Below are 12,650 nucleotides of genomic sequence, written 5' to 3'. Positions count from 1 at the left end.
GCGGAGACACTCAACGTGAAATGGCGAAATAACACATGTTCGCCTCCCAGCCGCGAGTCCTTCTGCCCGGGTTCTGTGGAGCGGTCACACTACACACACAATGCAGCCTGAGGCGCGTCCCTCGGCCGCGGGGCCCCGGCAGCGCCCGGTGGCGGCGGTGGGTGCCCGGCGCGGCTCCCCGCCTCTCTGTGTGTGTGTGTGTGTGTGGCCGCGGGCCCGGCGGGTCCCCCGGGCACACACCGTGCGGCCTGTCCGGCGGTACCGCCCGCTGTGGCGGTGAGGGCGCGGACCCCGCGGCGCGGGGCGGGGGCGCGGTAGCTCCGCGCCGCCTCCCCGGCGGTGCCGCAGTGCCGTGCGCTGCCGCCGGGGCCGGGCAGGGGGCGCTGCTGCCGGGCGCTGCGGCGGCCTTGGCCGCGGAGGCAGCGAGCGAGCCCGGCTGGCGGCGGCGAGGGCGCGCCGGCCCCCAGCGCTCCCGGGGCGGACCCGGGGGGATCTCCCTCGCCATGCAGACCCGGCGGCGCTTGCTGCCTCCCGAGGTGAGTGAGCGGCGTCCGGCGCGCCGCCCGCGGGCCCGAGAGGCCGGGGTACCCCGCTCCCCAGGCCCCCGCCGCCCGCAGCGAGGCCCCGGGGCGGGCGGGCGAGGAGGGCTCCGGTGCCTCGGTGGAGCCGCCGTACCGCCGACAGCGCCCTGGGCCTGCGGGCTCCGGGCGCCCCCTCGCCCCGCCGCCCTCGTCCTCCGCACGCCGCCGAGGGGAAGGCAGCGGTCGCCCCCCAGCGCTGCCCGGCAGCCGCCGTGGCCCCCCGAGCCTCCTCCCCGCCGTCCCCGGAGTCCGGACTGCGTGACCCGCTCGCCCGGGGCACCTTTCTCTCCGCGCCGGCGATCCCGGCCGTGGGGAAGGAGCTGCCGCTCCCCCCGGGACGGCCCGGGTTACCGGAGAGGGGCAGGGCGAGGTCGTGCCGGAGCAGCCGCGGCTGCCGGACCGGGCAGGGCAGGGAGGATCCCTGTTTGCATCTCCTGCCCTTTTTTTATGGCCTGATCTCCGCTCTCTCCCCGGGCAGGGAATGTTACTTGCTCATCGCGATGTGTAACAAGTCACTCCTGCAATGGTGGTAGTGGTGGAGGGGGATGGGGAGAGCGGGCGGGATGCGTTTTATAACATCTCTAATTACGTGAAATTGTGGTCATGTCTCACGCTAAGAATAACTGGCACTCTTGGCATGTCAGACTTTTTGCAGAGGTGGGCTAGTTTCTTGCTCATAAATGTTATGGCTAAATAGGTGCCCGTGGCAGAGCGTGGCTCAAGAAATGTTTTTATCTTCTTAACCAGGCAGACAAACAAGTAGCAGATGGAAATTGATAACTATTATGTTTTCGTGTTAACAGTCTTCTTTATTTATAGACAGGATATTCCTTATTATTTTATGACAGAGGTTTTTCAGACGGTGTCATTTTTACGCATAATTTCATGAAGTTCAGATAATAAAAGTTAACTGAATTCCTTCAGTCTTGTTAAGTGCGGTTGTCTCAGATTAGAATTTGTGAATAACACTGCCCTCAGTTTTTGGGTCCAGACTGAACCAAAACCAGGAGCTGTGTAAAAACAAGTAAAATAGTAAAAGTAAAAAAGATGCTCTACCTGAATAAAAGCTTCTATTTTCTTTGGGCAGCCTTTTACTGACTATGCAAGGCTTTAAAACATTGTAATTAACTTATATTACCAAGTAATTTTTGATTGCATGGAACAAATCTAGATTTTAGATACACCTTCAGGGGCTGAAACATCCAAATCCTTTGTTACTGCCTGAACCCTCCGTGTGCTTCTTTTTATAAAGTTACAGCATGTGATGCAAAATGAGAAGAACAGTCTCCTTGACCCAAGAGAGACAAATTAAAAAATCTCTTCAGAGGTTTGGGGAATCTGAAATGGAAGCTGAAGAAGCGTCTAAAATTTCAAACAAGCCTCTGTCTCTAATTGAAGCCCTGATCAGCCCTGAACAAGTTACCACGTTCTGACACAGTGATTTATTTTCATTGCTTTATGGTGCCTCCTTTAGTGTGTGAGAAGGGAAGAAACCCACCCCAAAACCAGCGTGCTGACTCCTGATATCGGGTGTTATTTTTGTGTGTTAGCTTTGAGTCAGTTACGAGGCTGGGGATTAAATCCTTTCAAACACACACTCATTTCAGGATCTGAGGCCTGGGGCTAAGGCTGAGATGAAATACAGTTTTTTTAGCTTGGCATAAAGTCTGGCTGTGATTGTCTCAGGGAACAAAGGTAGAGACTGAACAAAGATGCAGTATTAAAACTTGTGGCCAAAGAATGATAAGCTTTTAATGTCTGTTATAGGCTGTCCACTCGCTGTGCCAGCTTTGGCAGAAAACAGCTTGCTTGTTTTTCAGTGTACAGGCTATCTATAGAAAATTACCTGGAAATGATTTTGCTAAAAGATTAGAGTGGCCTTTCAGTTTTGAATACAAGTTGGCCAAAAAGAGGTTTTGGGAAGAAGTTGTGTGTTCATGTTTTGTTGATCAGAAAAATCTTTTTGATGTGCTTAGCTGAGAATCTTCCCAATAACACTGATTTTCTTAACTGAAAATCAGCTGAGGAGTGATAGTTTCAGTGCACAGTTAGTCTGTGTGCTGATGAATCTGTGGTCTTTTCCAGAACACTGTTGTAAGGCTCCAGTGTATTCATAGGCTTCTTTGAAAGTGTTATATAAAGGCTAATGTTTATTTTTGTAATGTGATTGAGATTAAAGAAATTGAAAGGTGGCCTGTTAATGGTTCTATTTGTGATTCTTTAGGAGACTTGGGCTTTTAAATGGACAGAAATGTGAACTAATATGGTTGGTTTTCCCTCCTGTTGTTTCTTTAAAGCACTGAGGAAGGTACAATGGTGCTACAAGTTGACAAAGCTTTTTGTGTTGGTAAGCAGTAGGAAGTCAAAGGTAAATGGCTGAAAGTAACTGAAAGTATTGAATTTTAGCTGATAAGAGACAGCTTTTACATCTGTGTTAGCTAGAAGTGTTGGCTATATCTTGCAATACTGGGAAAATTGTGTCAATTAATGCAGATGGATAGGAAGATAGAAAATATATATCAAGGATCCTTCATTGACATAGTAGTTTCTGCTTGAATTGGAATTAATTATTGAAAATAGAATTCAGGATATGTATTGATACAACTTTTTGCACTGATGGCTACAGCAAAACATGCTATATAGTTACTAAAAAATAACATACTGAAAAATCACTGTGATAGAAGTAAATTACCTTTATCATAATGCACACAAATATAATTTATATGTAAAGAATTATTATTTACCTTATCTCTATGAATAATTTTATTTTGGCATACAAGTAAAGTACATTCCTACTTACTCTTTGTTTGGCTGAGTTTCACTTCAGCTACTGTTCAGGCTGCCATAGCAGACAGGTAGACTAGCAAAAATACTTTTAAGGTGAGTTTATATGTATTCTTTCACTGAATAATTCCAGTCTGGTTTATTACAGGATTATTCCATCAGTAATTATATTACTACTGTATTGCTGCAAGAGACAAGCAGAGATGGCTGATATTGGTACTTCTTTTTCAGAAATAACAGCCCTCCAAGTACTACATCAGCATCAAATAGGCTTAACGTGAGTGGCAGTGGAAGTCCATAAAATGTCACTTAAACTATTTTAAAGGTAGTTACTAGAGAAATCTAATTAATTTCACAACATAGGCTGAAGGCAAGCAGTGCATGGCCAGGAATTTCAGGGTGTCAACAGAGGGTAAATTGTTCCTTCTCGATTCCTTTATCCAGATCTGCTCAAGGGAGAGGGGATGTAAAGAAGCAAGTCCAGTCAGCTGAGATTCGCTCAGGCATACTTCTGTTACAGTAAAAAAAAACAAGAAAAAAAAGAAAAAAAAAGAGAGAGAGAAAAAAAAAATGTGATAAACTATGTGAGAAACAGGTGTGGAGTCCCAACCTGTAGATCCTGTGTGTTTTAGGAAGTGTGGAGCTGGAGTGCTCTCTGGAGAGCTTGTGTGATATCTTCAGTCTGAGGATAAGCGAAGGCAATAGTTGTGTTGCTTATGAAGGCCGGGGAAAGGAGAGCTTTAGGAAACTTCAACATTGTTTTGTTTTCATGTGATATTTGGTGATTTGGAAATGTCAATATGCCCCAATGTGACCATACCTTAGGCTTTGAAATTTTGGCTTTGATATATTGAACTTTTCACATGTTTTGTCCCCAGTGTACACTGAGCAAAGAAAAACATGGACTTGAATACTGGATTTCCACTTGCATTGGTTTTTTGTTTGTCTCTTATGTTTCTTGAGTAGAAATGATCAATTTTCATATAGAATTATTTGCAGATAATGCTGATAGCTATACCCCTCTATATTTAGTCTCTGTGTTGTGTATAGAATATATAAATACCTTTGTCTTGCTTGCTATATGTGTTATTAATATTGTTAATACGACACCTCTGATATTTTGATCCAACTGAAGTTACAAACCTATTTCTCAATCAGTGGGGTGTTAGTAGTATCAGATGTTTAAGGGAATACACTGAAGGTCCAGAAGCATTCCAGTAAGCTCTGCTGGGATTGTCCAGGTTTGTCTGTCAAGAATTTTATTGCATGCTGCTTGTTTCCTATACTTCTTCCCCTTCCTTTTAATATCCACAGGAAGCTTGATGAACTTTTGTTTTTAAGAGCGTGATGGTGCGGTGGAGTTGAGCAGGGCTTTTTATTTGGAAATGGTATTGCCCGTTAACCATTTTTTAAAACACTGTTTTGTTGGATTTCTGTTGCAGTTTAGTTACAGCATAGTGACAAAGGTGGAAAGCTTTCCCATGGAGGCTTGAGGCATCAGCTGGTGCTTTAGACAGTGCTGCTGAACCCTGTGCAGGGGATGGTTTTTTACGTAAAGAAATGCAGTAATTGTGCCTTCACTGGTGTCTTCCTGGGTTTTGGCCTGACTCAAGCTGAACTGATGTTTGCAGTAGTTACAAAAAAGCACTAAAGCCTAATGTACACAAAGCTGGAAGTGTTTCTTCCTCTGCTATTTTCTGTGTGTGAAAATGTCGTAGAATTCAGTGTGATAACTATTTTAGGGCTGTTTCCCAGCTATTCTTCATTAGAGGAATTAGTTACGATAAAAGGTGCTTGAAGTGTTTTGTGCTTTTCTTTGCTTGAGCTGAGATGATCCCTTGTCCAGCTAAGAGCTAGAAAAGAAATGCTATATACCAAATTATTACCATGCTGACTGGTAGTGTTTCAGAATTTTCCTTATTGACTACTTGTACTACAGTTTTGCAGAAGAGGCTTTTTTTGGGGTTGGTAAAATGGTAGCTGGGAGGAACTTGTCATTCCCTCTTCCCAGCGCACAAAGCATCCAGAGGACATTTCCTATCAGGTGATAAATTGAAATTAGGCCATACTTGGGTCAGAGATTCATGTGTGCTCTATCGATTACAGAAGAGCTCTAGCTGCTCTGGTAGTACTTAACAGCCATATGGATTTTTGCAGTTTTAAAAAATACTCTAATTGGAAAGTTTTTATTTACTGCCACGATATACTGAAGCCCTTTAAAATTAATAATAGAACTCAAACTTTTTTACATGTTTTGAGTACAACATTTCTGTTTCACTCCAAGTTTAAAATTTTATTTAGGGAAGTAATATGGGTGAAAAACATTAGCAGATTATCAAGGGAAGAACATACACTGGTACTCTTTTCCAAGAAGTAATGTGATGCACTTAAAAGAAGTTGGTAAATGTTCAATGGAAGAAGAAGATCAGAGAGCTTTCTAAATCGCATAATACCTTCTTTATCTGTGAATGACACTGACTATTAGAGGAGCTTTTCTTGTTTCCAGGTTCAGTTTTGTTGTGTCAAAACTCTGCTTTGAACTCAGTGTACATGTTGTCTTACCTGTTTGCACTCCAAGTGTGAGCTAGAAGATTGATTTAGGAACACTAAAAAAAGGCCAAGCCATTTGAAACTATGATTTTTATGGTGTATGTAGTTACTATAAATTCAAGGAGAATTGGCAAATCATATGAATATGCATAAAATTTATTACTTGACCAGTTGGCCGGTCAGATAATTGGAAGTTTGTAAGATACTACATGACAAAAATTGTAGATATTTTCAGATTTGTGAGGGTTTTGTTTCTCATTTATTGTTTTCTGTGCTTCTCTTGCATTTCTTTTAACCCAGTCAGTGAAATGATTCTGTCATCTGTTTCCTTTTCTTCTTCAACAACTCCAATTTCTTTTTCCTCTCTCTTTTTTTGAATTGTTGAATTTTAAGAGGAAGGTTGAAGATTGATGTCATTAATAGTAAAATATGGGTCTTGGTTTCTGAGGATGTAGATATTCTTCTGGTCTGTGTGGTGCACAGACCTCATTCTGATCTTGGGTGTGCCACAAATCCAGTATCTCTGGGGTGCACTTTGGTGATGAGTGTGGGAGTGAAGGTAAAACCTGCCCCAGTCATCTGCTGAAGGTGCTTGGCAGAATTAAATTTGTATTCCCACTTCAAGTTCTGCAGCTCTGAGCTTTGCATACCAATTTAAACAAAATGAAATTAATCTTGTTTCTCTGCCAGGTCGGGAAGTGCAGTGAGCGAAGAGGTGCACATTTGGTTTTTCTGCAGGTGTTGTAGAGAAGCAAAGGCAAGTGGGCTGCTGTGGTTTATTGCAGAAGAGAGGTGGATAACTGTGCTGGTGATTCTTAAATAAGTGTGAAAAGTTTATTTTGTGTGTTATTCTCACCAACTGCTGGGTAGGGGTAGTGCTGACCTGTCTTTTAGTGCATCACAGATCCAAGGAGCTTGTTGCCTGACACCTTCCAGTACTGAGGACAGAGAACTGGAGTTGATTAACCTGGTGCTCTAAAGAGTTCAGTGGGTCTTGGATTGAGTCAGTGCAGTTTGCTGGAACCAGTAATAAAGGAGCTGAAAAACTGGGAATCTGTTCCAGATTTGTTTCTGATGGCTACAGCTTATTTTCCACCCATAGTGCTTTAGATTTTGTGAAGGATTTTGTAAGTAGCAGGGAATTTCTTCCATGAGATGGAGAGAAGTATGTTTTGTTTCAAGTTGGAAGATGTGTTGAATGAGTTTATTATAGTGTAAATCTTACCTGATGTTATATGTATCCAAGTCCTTGGAGATACTATATTAGTAAGCATTTTGTTCCACCATCTGGGGAATGAAAGAATCTAGTTTTTCTGTAGATGTAAATCCTTTCTGCCCCACAGTATCTCTTCCCTTCCTTCCCTCTCTGCATTAATCCCATCTTTCTCACATAATTCTGGGGATTTTTTCCAGAGCTGTGTGATTATTGATTGCCCAGCAGGTTGCTGCCAAAATACATAGAGCAGCTTGCTTTTCTCTTGGAGGGCAATCACTTGGATTTGTTTTTACTGTGTAGATACTCATTTTCATGACAGATATATATATATCTATATGAGCATAAAGAATAGTAAATGAACAGTATAATCCCACAGTCTTAATTTCTGTAGGAGATTAGATTAAAGATACAACACCTGAAAAGTGGCAGCATCTGAAGACTTAACCAGTGTGTAAGTCCTCTTATTCATATTTCTGAAGCTGTGAATACTGAGCTTTCTTTGTAGGCTGGAGGAGACACAAAAGTTACGTGGTTAAAATATACCCAGCAAACAAATCATGCCAATGTAATTTTTTGTTCCCTATCTGCACCGTAATGCAGATAAATGAACATTTAATATGAATTGAGATAATGTAAGAGGAAGGTTCCCTCTTTGTGATTTGTATTCATTTATCTTGCAGTCTTTGAATTTGCACATTCTCCTGTGATACTGTAGAAATCCATGCTATGGCTTGGAAATAACTTGCTTCTGAGGCTTGTGTTTTGTAGAGAAAGGCACAGGTATCTGATTTACACCCTTTTGGGGCTTTATTCTCCAGTGTACAGCTGCTGTTTCTGTTTGCCCAGCCACACTGATAGTCCAGCAGAGCATGTTGGTTGTCACTGTGTTACAAAGGTACATTGTAAATGCTGTGTTGGTTAATTCAAAATGAGTATTTTAATGGTCTCTTATTTGGTGAACTTGAAAGTACATGCAAAGCCCACTTCTTAGGTTATATTATTAACAGATTACTTTAAATAGCATATATATTGAAACAGCCTCTTAGCTGAAACACCAAATTGCATTGATTGTAGTAATTTCATACTGTGTTTTTGTATAAATGACGAAGGCTGCATAAAACCCCAGCGTATTTCACGGGTTTCATAGTTCTTTCTTGACTCTTTTATAAATGTAACTTTAAAAGCTTGTTACTTAAGCATCAGTCCATCTGTGTGCTTTTCTGCTTTCAAGTAATTGTATTGGTGTAGTGGTTTAATGGCTTCTGTATTGTATTTACCTTGGTTTCACTTAACAAGTCACCTGTAAAATGCATTTTAAGCCATGTTTGGAATTTGCTCCTAGGTTTTCTTTTTGTATACTCACGTAGAATGAATGTGGGAGTTCTTAGGATCCCAATTAGAAATTGTTTCTTGAGACTCATGGGCAATTGATAAATGTATATGTAGTGGTTTTGTTCCCTTATTAATTTCCTGTAATACCCTTGTGGGTTTGTTTTTTTTTTTTTTTTTCATTAAGCTTAATTTCTGTACAGATAGCTTTTAAATGTAATTGTACCTTCTAATTTGAGGAAACATGCAGTAGTGCCTCCCGTGTAGTTAACAAAACTTGTCTTGAATAGAGGTTTCAAATACTGAGATGCTTGAGGGAAGTGGTCCTGGATACTGAATACCCACTGTGTATATGTGTCAGAAAATGCATTTCAGGCTACAAGGCTGGGGGTTTAAATGAATTTGTGAAGGAGCTTAATGATGGTCAGTAATGATGAGGAGGAGTAGGAGGAATATTGGCAGTTAGGACAGTGTCTTAGGATATGGCTTTTATTTTAGCAATATGAGTTTTTTGCTTTTTTGATGGCCAGCCCTTTAAAGCCTTCCATTTCTGTTTGCAAAGTGGATGTGCCAGCACTGCTGTTGGGTTTGCTCCCACTGTTCTTAATCTCATGTGGTTAGTAAGGTTATTTACAAGTATGTGTATACCAGTAATGAACATTAATGTTGGAACATGGAGTTTCTCATGGGATTTTTTTTTTGTCAGAGAAAGAAGAAATCTTGGGTAGGGAGAAAACAAACAGAGGCAGGAAGAAGTGAATGGTGAAGGAATGTGAGAGAGGAAAAGGAGTCCTCCAGATGAAGAAAACAGGAATATGCTACAGGCTAAGAAGGAGGTGGGGATTCATGGCTGAGCAGAATCAACTACCCTGTCAGTGGACAGAAGAAGTGGGAGAGATCTCTCAGTTTTGATCTGAGAAATGTTGCATCTGAGTTTAGAAGAATTCGGAGTTCCCAGAGCTCTGTAAGATTTCTGATAACTGTACTCATTAGTAAGGAAGGCTTTCACGTGTTTTTGGGTTTTGTCTGTTGAGTCTTTATTTCCTGTGCCTGCTAACAGAGATACAGAATTAGGGACACTTAGTATAATAACTAAAACTTCCTGGAGCCCAGCATAAATTTCAGGTAGACATCCTGATTGCCTCAGTGGCACAGTGCATCAGTGAAAAGACAAAAAGCTTTACAGTGCCCCTAAATGCGAGTTGCTGCCTGTTTGTGGTGGTTAGTGCTTAGTCCCTTCAGCACAGTTAGAAGCATGTTAATGGCCCTCAGCAGAGATGAGCTGCATGCTCAGAAATAGCAGTTTCAGTACGCACTGTTGCCATGGATTATTGAGTTGTATCGAGTGAGTTACTAGTTACAGATGACTTAAGACATAATGCACTGTGAGCATCAGCAGTGATGTTAGATCATGATCACAAACGTGGGAGGGAACTTTGCTACACTTGACAACAGCGTTTTATAATGTGTTCGGTGTGATATGAATATAAAGGTTCACAGAAAATGGGAATTAAGTTACCTACTTAGAGATAATTTCAGGGAGAAGAGAGTATGAGATAAAAGTCCATGTTTATTTCAGGGATGTATGGTAATCCAGCTTTACATAACATAGGATTTGATAAGGAGTAACCCTTTGGTGTCTGTAATTATGATATTTCTTTAAAAGTGATGTCAGAATTTATAGCAGTGTTGTGTGACACAGTTATCAGAGATGACCACGGGAGCCTGTTGATAAAGGTGGTGTTAGTAGCTGCCTGACTGCTCTCCAGTGGTCTGTCAGAGTTTTTGCCTGTTCGGATGGTCCATTCTCTAACGAGCAGCTGAATGTATAAATTGTGTGGCTTCAGCAGCTTCTCTCCCCGGTGGGTACAACTCGGAATTGGTGGGCTGGTAAATGGTAGCAAAGCACTTTCCCTTCTTGCCCATTGTCCTTTTGATCTGGCCCATTCTGGTTGTGTGGCAGTTCTGGCTTTTATTATCAGCTTTTGCTCGCTGCAACTCGCAAGTGTCAGCCCCACATGGGCTTTATAAAGAAGACAGTTCCTTAGGAGTTGTAGGCTTTTAGTTAGAGATTCTAGGGGACCTCAGTCAGTTCTTTCTTATTGCCCAAATCTAAGGAAGATCTGAAACAATGTTGAGTCTCCTTGGGTTTCATTCTTGTTTCTACCCTACATTAGAAAGAAGAAAAATTCATAGTGTTCGAATACAGGATTAATCCACTCTGGGATAGAGTGTGCAGCTTTAAATAATTTTGTTCTTCAAATGTGTTAAACATCAGAGTCAAACTCTTCTCAAATATTGAAACATAAAAGTCATCCCATAAACCTACTTGTTCCATATGTTTACTTTAGTTTGTTTTTGAATAAAGATAAATATTCAGATCAGTATGTTAAATGGATTAATTTTTAAAAATAACGATGTTGTTACATTGATGACATTACTTGGAACCCATGCACAAATTAAGAAACATGATTTCATAGTAAATTCATGTTTAATGCACTGTGCAGTAGCTTTGTGGCTTACGGTATTTTAAACTTGGAAGTTGCATGAAACAAAGGGCTGTAAAACATGAGATATAAACCTCCAAATTTTGAAGTGACCTCTATGAGCGTATGAGTAAGCTCAGGAAAGGATTTTTCTCTTTTTCTTTTTCTTTTTTTTTTTTCCAGCTGTATTCCTCTGGAAAAACTTGCGTGGAAGGCAGCCCTGTGGTGTAAACCTATCTATTTGTTCTCCCCCAGAGCAGGGCTGGATCCTTTTCCAGGCATCCAAAGCAGTTACATAAGCAGGAGCTGGTTCCTGTCTCCAGGTGCTGGGGCTGCTTGGCGAGGCTGGGGTTTGTGTCAGGGAAAACAAATCAATTGCTTTCCCCTTGAAATAGTAAAATAGGGTAGGAAATGGAATTTTATTTCTACTGTAAATGGTTATAAAGCAGGAGTCCTTTTCAATTGGGCTGCTTTTATTTTCTGGAGCACAAAGGTTGAGAATGCTGCTGTAGTTTGTCTTGTCTCCCTGTTACTTTTGACTGTGATACTTCCTATAATTCTGCTTTGAAGTTGCTGCTCTTTTGACTGCCTTACTACTGCTCAGGCATGTGTGAATGTCTCCTTATGGAAACTTGGCTGGAGACAAAAGTGGAAATAATGGCTTCAAAATGGCATGGGGGAGAGTCAAGGGAAAAGATGCAAATATTGGTAAAATAATTAGAGACTGTTCTGCTTTCAGCATCATCCACCTCTGTTTGTTCAGTTGATTGGGGAAAAGGCAATCCAGTGCAACATTGCATTAGTTTATCTTTTGTCAGCATTCATGGGTAGGGAGCTGGTACAAAGTGTTGTGTTACACAGAAATAGCCTGCCATGCCCCAGCCTGCTCTTGGGTGCATTTACATTGAGTAGTGGGAGCTCAGCAAATGATGGAAAGTAAAGCTGAAGGTTATCCTGAGCTTTTGGTGCAAGGAAGGGATTAGCAGTGACTGTATCTTTTTTGTATGTGTTACATTTCATTTTTGCTGCTGTGTTTAGTATTTCTTACTAAATGGATTTATGATGAGTTTTAATTGGATTTTTCTAATCTGAACTGTGGTATAGACCATATAATTTTAAAAAAATCTGTTGTCATTTGCTGAGTTTTCCTTAATAATTCAGAATTTTGAGAACAATTTTTTTTTCTGATTGCATGTAACATTTACTACTTCAATTTATTAATAAAACACTCAGTTTTGGAATGTTTAATTTGAGGCCTAATCTGAAGTCTTTGATATGGCAGGCATTTTCAGGTGTGTGACAGATCTTGCTACTGCTGTGCCACAAACACTTTGTAGTGCCTGCCCTTCCCTTCATTTGGCATGTGCTAGGTAGTAAGAATTCCTATATTTGGGGACCAAATTGTTGGGCATGTGTTAAACCACCATTATTCCAAGCATTACATGACTTGAGTGAAGAGCTCCTTTTTCTGTTTGTGAAGGTTTAGCTTCCAGATCCCTTGAGCAGACAAAATAATTAATTTTACACTTTTACTGATGTGTGCCCTGAAACTTTTCACCTGTCTCCCCCTTTGTTTAAATACACTGATTTCCTTTTCTGTGGTATTTCTTGTTGTAGTTTGCATTTTCTTGCAGAGTTGGGGCCTGAACACATCCCCTGTCTGTAGTCTCTGAATCTCCTGTCTGATGCTTCCAGAGTGTAGAC

At 41.4% G+C, this 12,650-nt stretch overlaps 1 protein-coding gene across 2 annotated transcripts in view; it reads left to right on the top strand.

Annotated features, from left to right (window-relative positions):
• Window positions 1–398: 398 nt before the first annotated feature.
• The window catches only part of ZFYVE9 (zinc finger FYVE-type containing 9), a 54,585-nt gene continuing 42,333 nt past the window's right edge, over window positions 399–12,650 (top strand). Inside the window, exon 1 of one of the 2 annotated variants that reach the window (XM_066325482.1) lies at window positions 399–536. The gene's annotated coding sequence lies outside the window, so the exon portion shown is untranslated. The remainder of the gene's footprint in view (window positions 537–12,650) is intronic. The other variant, XM_066325483.1, reaches the window with a different exon arrangement.

Source organism: Sylvia atricapilla, chromosome 9, assembly GCF_009819655.1.
Source record: "Sylvia atricapilla isolate bSylAtr1 chromosome 9, bSylAtr1.pri, whole genome shotgun sequence".
Classification (NCBI taxonomy): Eukaryota; Metazoa; Chordata; class Aves; order Passeriformes; family Sylviidae; genus Sylvia; species Sylvia atricapilla.
The sequence above is the reverse complement of the archived record's forward strand: the minus strand, read 5'-3'. Positions and strand labels throughout refer to the sequence as shown.